We start from the raw sequence: 7,291 nt of genomic DNA on the forward strand, positions 1-7,291 counted from the left end.
TCTCTTCCCTGCTAATTCACAGCTAATGATGGTTTACAAATAATGAAGGTTATTTCTGCCCCACATGAAATACTTTGTCACTGCTTTTCTGTCTGCTCGGTTTGCTTCCCGAGGTCCTTCTGAAACACGCAGTAATCTGTCCTGATCGATTTTGTGCTCCGCAGCTGCAGGTGGAACCAGTTCATACAAGCACACTTCTCTTAGGTGAGGCAGCTGATACCAAACCCTATACCCACGTTTCCAGCTTCTTTACAGCAAAGATTTACCTATCATCTTCTGTCACTAACTTAAAAACTGCCCTCTAAAAGTCACTATGATGATAGCTATAGCCACGACTTCTTACCTACATTAATGATATAAATAGCAATAACTCGCCTTACTAATCTCAGCCTCTGGAAGCCAGTGGAAATTTTTCTATTGACTGTAGTGGGTCAAGCCCTACACAGTGTTTCCTGACCCCTTGCCCTACTTATTCTCTGTTTCTGTTTCCCATACATGTCTAACTGTTCAGCTGGCTGCACTTTGTTTTTCTCCCTGTTGAAGCAAAACCCTGATAAGGAGGTCCCAGGGGTCTTCAGCTTGTCATCGCATCCCTTTGCGGACCGAATGTGTGCAGAACGCTTTAGGAAGAAGCAAAAGCTAAATATAGACCAGTTTAAAGCCTACCCATTAAGGGCATGCCTACATGACACGAATGCAACTTGCTTAGGTACCAGGAGCAGTGTAGTCATGGAGCTAAGTATAACCGAAACAGAGGAACTGGCTCGCAAATTGTTCACCCGCTCACACATCCTGTCTCTCCGTGCCAAGTATCAGAGGCTTGGAGGAAGATATAAAAGCTCATAATAGCCAGTTAAATGCTAATTTGCCCATAGGGTAACTTTCTTCCTGATTCAGCTCTTTAGCAGCCGGGTTATGGCCTGAAGCATGTAACACTTAAGCTTTTCTGTCTTTAACCAAGTGTTACTGCAGATGTGCTTTTTATACACAGAAACTGGTAATGCAAGTGATAATAGAATTAAAAGTACAGGAAATAATCTCTTGTAGAAGTGGCACGTTACACCTAGCCTCAGCTGCCCCTGCAGTTTTTCATGGACAGTGAGGACTTGGACCTTTATTCCAGCAAGACAAAACATTTTTTTGCAATAATTATAATACAAATAATAAAAAGCCTGTTCTTTTTTTAATGGCAGTAATATCGCTGCCCACCTTTTCCTTTCTGTGCTATAAATTACTTCATCTGCCGCTACATCAGCTGCTTATCCAGCAAGGAAATCAGCAGCTAATGAAACAAAGATGAGAGTATTTATTGCTTGATTGGGCTGATCACAATTCTGGGGAGATGAGCAGAGCAAATTGTGTTAAGGATGCACAAAAACTGCCCCTTACTTTCACCGAAACACCAAGATTTGGTGCCACAGCATCCCAACCCCATGTTACAGGGACCATTGGTTCTGACGCATTGGTCCAGAGGAAGAGGGTTGCCTTTTTACATCTTGACAGAACAAAAGCTACTACACTGAAATCAGAGAAATTTCTCTGGGGGACAAACCAAAGCATATTCCTGCCCAGAGAATGATCACACGCAACTACCCACAGGATAGCTGGCAATTTAAGAGCCGGGACAGCTTTCATACTTTTATCAGCTCTGTGTAGAGCAGAGTTTTTTTCCTGACTGTTGTTGTTGTCTCAGTGTGGCTAACTTGGAGGTCATTAGATGAGTTAAGGTCTGATGCTTCGTGGTGCTGGGTTGCCTCAGGAGGTGAAGCGTGAAATACCCCATCAGACCTTGTATCCTCCTGGATCAGGCCCAGCTGATGAAACTTCAGTTCCTAAATGCTGTCTTCCCTGTTCTGCCAAGAGCCCGAAGAGTTAAAGTTATTAACTGGCTTCAGAATAAAATGCATTAGGAATAAATATGCTTTAGGATAAACCTATTAAATGGATAAAAATGCCATTACCAGTGGTGAAATACGATTGTGTGACCTTTTAAATAAATAAGCCTGCTATGCACCAAATTATGTCAGATAATAAGCTTTATACATGATAAAGTCATACAGTCGCTCTCAATCTTCAGGCTTTCAATGAGATATCGCTAGCCATAAAGGGCTTCTGAAATGTTACAGTAAAGAAAATTGCTTCCAGCTATAAAAATTTAACCACTAAAACAAATGTAGTTTCTCATAAAATTCTATGCGAGGCATTGGTGGTTAGAGGGAAAACTTGCTAGAAACAATCCAGAGGTATCCAAACTATTTTGAAAATACACAGCCCTTCGTAAAATAACTCGGATTCTGGGTAAGTCTGGAAAAGCTCTGTTGGAAGGAAAATGGTTATAATCCCATAACACCAGTCAGATCGAAATTGTGTTCCTATGGTCATAGAAATATGCTTGTGGGATGTGTCTGGATACAAACGTTGCTATGGATCCAGGCTAACCTACACCAGTAATTTTGGTGCTTGAACAAACAGAGGAAATGCTGAGCTCTCTGGCTGCCCTGTATCTTGGGGCTGTCCGTGCTATGCCTCAGCAGCTTGCCCAGATCGCTTCTGACGTAGCAAGGGTGGAAACAGAGCTGGATACGATCAGCTTGGTGGGTAGAATCAGCCGTGTTTCATCAGTCAGCCACCAGCTTCACGTGGGGCAGAACTGGCTCTCTGCTGAAAGTCAGAGGCCATTTGAAATGGCCTAAACCATTACTGGAAAAAAAGAATGAATGAAGTAAAATCTCTCTTTCATTCCAGCGATGACGAGCAAAAACCTCCTGGTGAGGCATGTACAGTTTTAATCAAATCATCAGGGTCGCTTCATCTATTGTTGCACGAACATCGGCGAACGCCTGCAATTCCCAGCTGGGGTCTAAAAGACAACGCCAGGGACTGAACACTCCTGGAATTCCCCGCCACAATCAGTTATCATCTCCAAAGGCAATGTTGAACAACATATCAGATGTTAACACAAGGAAGCATTCCTGTTCTGCTTTGTTTTGTTTTCAGAGCTGGGAGAATGTAAACACTTTATTATTATTATTACTATTTTGAGGATAGAAGGAATCTCGTTCACCTCCAGTGAGCAGCACTGGCAGTTTTTCACCAACACCCTAGCCAACACAAGCCAATATGTCTGTCCAGGCAGGAGCTCAGCCGCATCCCGAAGTGCCTCCAGACACTTGCCCTCTTGTTTTATCGCGACTCCTCAAAAACAGTCAATTGTGAGCATAAATCCTGCAGAGCCGGCACGTGATCGGCGGCGGCGGACAGCTGCTCGTTATATAATCCCTCCAAACCATTGATGCAGCACTTCCCAGCGAGCAATCGCCTTGCTCTGAGTCATCTGGAAAGTCTCCGGCTCCGTGAGCTTCCAGGAGCAGACCCGTCCCGACAGGTTGGATTTCCACTTCCCATTTCAGATTACAGGAGGTGCCCTCTGTGTCATCCCGCACACGGACACGGCCCGTGCCGGCTGCCCCGTGGGAGTTGCCAGCAAGCGCTGGGGCTCACGGCTCGCTGCTGGTGACTCGCCTGCGGGCATCGAGCAGCACAACCCAGGGCATCCGCGGGGCCAGGAGATCCTCACCCTGCTGTCAGCCCTCCGCTGTGACCTGCCGTTGGGAGGACGGATGCCATCAAGCACCGTGTCCCCACTACTGTCACCAGCATGGGGGCTTGGTTAGCTCGCTCACTCTTCTTTTGTTCCCTCAAGGCAAAGCCAAGTCGTAATCCAGCCACGGGTCGCAGATCTCAGCAGGGTGCAGTGCACAGGGTGTACCTTTGGATGAGGAGATCTCCTGCCAGCTTAGGGGATCTCCTGCCTCCAAGTTGGTGACTGACGGACAGACAGAGATGTCTGCGCTACCAGCAAAGCCGAGGAGCTCATTTTTCACAAAACCGACCGATCTCAACTATGGTCATCTCACTCATACTGAACACCACGACCAAAAGAAAAAAAATAACTGAGTCAGCAGCAAGCAGAGCTGAAATAAAACCGGGAAAAACAAGACTGGTTGGGTTAGGCTGGCTGGTAGGTGCCGAGAGAGCCAGGCTGGTGTTATCACTTCAAGGGGGAACAGGGGGAAAGGTGGAAAGTAACCCCTCTCCTGATTCTCCTTCCCCCAGCGTACAATGCAGTTTCTTCAATCTTTACCATCATCACAAAGCTCCTACAAAAGGATCATACCAGGCAACACTTAAACTGTAATAAAATGGATACGATTTTAGGACAAAAATTGCAAAACCATCAAGTTTCAGTGTTCATTATGGTTTGGATAACATTCCAGTTCTCTCGTTCATAATCATAATTAATAATCATAATTTGGCTAAAATATTAATTTTAATGGCTCAATCATAAAATGGCTAAAATATTAATTCAGACTCAAAACTCTTATTTCCTCATTTTTTTAATTATTTTTCTTAAAATAAATGAAGAGTGTTTCCCGAATTGTACCCGCTACAAGGCAAGACTGTTTAACAGGGTGGTATTTAACAGATTTCAGCCCTAAGTGTAACGGACCATCAACGGAGAAAATAGAAGTCCTCTATTCCCTATATTTTACATAGTTTTATGATACTTGCATTTTTATTAAACCAGCCAATGCAAATAGTAACCATAGCCAAGTTTTCATTTAGTTTCAGGAACCTGAACAGTGATTCAGTTGTTCACAGTGGGTTGCTTTATTTCATCCCTTTTTTCTTCTCAGCAACAGAAGTACCATAAAGCTAAGAACTGGGTTTCCAGCATAACCCATCATAGTAATTCATTTACTTTTTGTTTCCTATGGGTAAGGTATAACCACTGCTTTAAAATTGCTGTTTGGGTACAACTGGGTACAAAACCCAAAGATCAAGTGTAATCTAAAATATGCATTGTTCATAAAGGGCAGATACCATCTGCCCAGTGCAAGTCATTGGCCTTAACACGATGAACTTGCTATCTCATTATCAGTTCATGCTTTGTTTATGTATTTATTTATTTTGTCTCTTTCTATTAAGAATGGACAGCCAGGCACCTGCCAAAAATAAAACCATCTACACTGAGATTGGGAACTAGACTCTCCAGATAAATAGAATCAATTGAATCATATAAATTGAATAAATAATGAATGTATATATGTAAAAAAATGAAGAAAGTTGCATTTATTTCCAGCTCTTTTCCTAAGTTTATGAATATCAGCTGGTTTATCTCTGTCCTTAGTTCTTACAGTGCAAGCAAACCTCGTGTCTTCTCTCACAAGATCGTAAGCAGATGTTCTCCATCAACAACTGCAGCAATAACTTATAAACAAAGTGAAAATAAGATGGGATTTTCTACTCTACTTAAAAGCTTTCCGGTGACTTTGTTTAACCACACACTGACAGAGCTGCTATGCAAATTGTTGCAGACGACACAGCAACTTATACGGCACCGCTTTTATGTCTAGCTCCGAAGGAGCTGGAACACCGAGCTCAGGACTCCTCTCCGGTGGGTTGGGGGAGTTGTCTCACCCCTCTCCGAACCCGCCTGACTCACAACGAGCCCCGCGGAGGAGACAGGTGGGTTGGTACGGCGGATGAGTTGAACGGCCGTGGTTCTCACACGAGGAAAGGCTTCGGATAATTGCTCGTTAGTCACCGGAAAGCAATGCTGGAAGAAAAATGCATGAATAGATGAATGAGTGAACGCCGGAGTAATAAGCTACTTCCTACACGTGGCGCGTGAGCTCTCGGCGATGGCGACTCATTTTCATGACACGCACAAGGGCTGCAGGCGGGCACCGCAGACACACCGAGCTGCTTCTGTGCTGGGGAAGCCTGGGTCCGGCACAATTTGCTGCTGCTGCAGCACGCTGCGTGCCCCCAGCACAGCCACGGCCATTCCCTGAGTGGTGGAGAGTTGACAGAAGGAGATTAAATGGCATCTTCGTTACATGAGAGCCTTTAATTATGCACGTTATTGCTGAATATCACTTGATACTGAAGAAAAGAAGGCTCTTTCAGATCTCAGGCAGTGAGAAGGGGCCCAGCCGGACTGGGTGCCCATCCTGGCTTTGCCAGAGGCCTCTCCTGGCACGTTAGCTCGGAGCACGAGAGCCACCGAATTGAAGGTTGCATAAGCAGCGCAGCCCGGCACTTCCTAACTTCAGGGAGCGAGACTTCGCAACCCGCGTGTAATTGCTAAATCGGGGCTGATTCAGAAGCTTGACACACGAAGATAAGAGCAGCCCACGGGCTCTCCATCCCTCTGCACAGCCGCACGTTGCAGGCAATTACTTGAGGAGGATTGGATCAACACGCTGGTTATTTGCTCAGAGCCCCGGGATAGAGACCAGTTGGGCTCCAGGTTGCCTCTGCGTGGCTGAAGCAGCGCTTCCAGAACCCCAGGTGTTTGGGCTCAATACCCTCCAAACCAGACCTGTAGGTGCTACAAAGGGAAAGAGCTGTCCGAGGGCTAAAAGGTGGTGTTGCCATCTGGAGGGCAAGTAGGTAAAAGAGTGGGAATCAGGCTTTATTTTTAGTCCATCTTTTTGATTCATTAGCAGCCAGGGCTGTGATTACGATGTTACAGCCCTCCACTGCGTCACGTTGAGACCCCCACACCACCACCGATGCACCACGCTGCTCGCTGCCAACAGTTTAACTGTGGTGCTCATTTGGTCCTGTCTAGAAACCAGGCAGCTCTTTTAGTTACACCTGAAAGATGTCTGCTCGGAGAGAGAAATAAACAGTCCTGCACGCAGAGCGAGGCAGATGGCTTGGAAACGATTTACTGAATTCCTTGGTGTCTCATAAATTTCAGCAGTGAGTATAACTCGAGTACAAGTAGGGCTGAACTCCTCTCCCCAGGACAACTGTGAAGTCTCACTTCACTGATTTTCACCAAACCCGTAAGGAACACAGATTGGCAGTCTCTGTTGAACTTGCACAACAGGCTCAAAAATCATCAGTTATGAAAGGCAGGGATCACATAACCCCTCTACGCCTGGCTTCCCTAGCTGACAACCCCCCCAAAAAAAAATGTCTTCAGTGTTCTGGGTTTTCATTTCTCAGATTTTAATATGAGGGGATCATTTGCCTTTTGTCTTCACACAAAAACTACACTGCAATTCCCCCTCCTTCCAACCCCAAGCACAAGGAACACCCAGGGTGAGGAGATGCTAGGGCAACCTGATCTCCTGAAGACCCGAGATGAGCTGTACGTACTCTGAGCTTCCCTTGAAAATAATCCCCCCTGCTTCAAGTTACTTCGCCTGCCCGGTACATACCATGCCCTCACATGCATCTTCATCAGCGGACTTGAACGAACCCTTTGAAGGGG

The sequence above is a fragment of the Anas platyrhynchos genome, chromosome 2, assembly GCF_047663525.1.
Source record: "Anas platyrhynchos isolate ZD024472 breed Pekin duck chromosome 2, IASCAAS_PekinDuck_T2T, whole genome shotgun sequence".
NCBI classification, from domain to species: domain Eukaryota; kingdom Metazoa; phylum Chordata; class Aves; order Anseriformes; family Anatidae; genus Anas; species Anas platyrhynchos.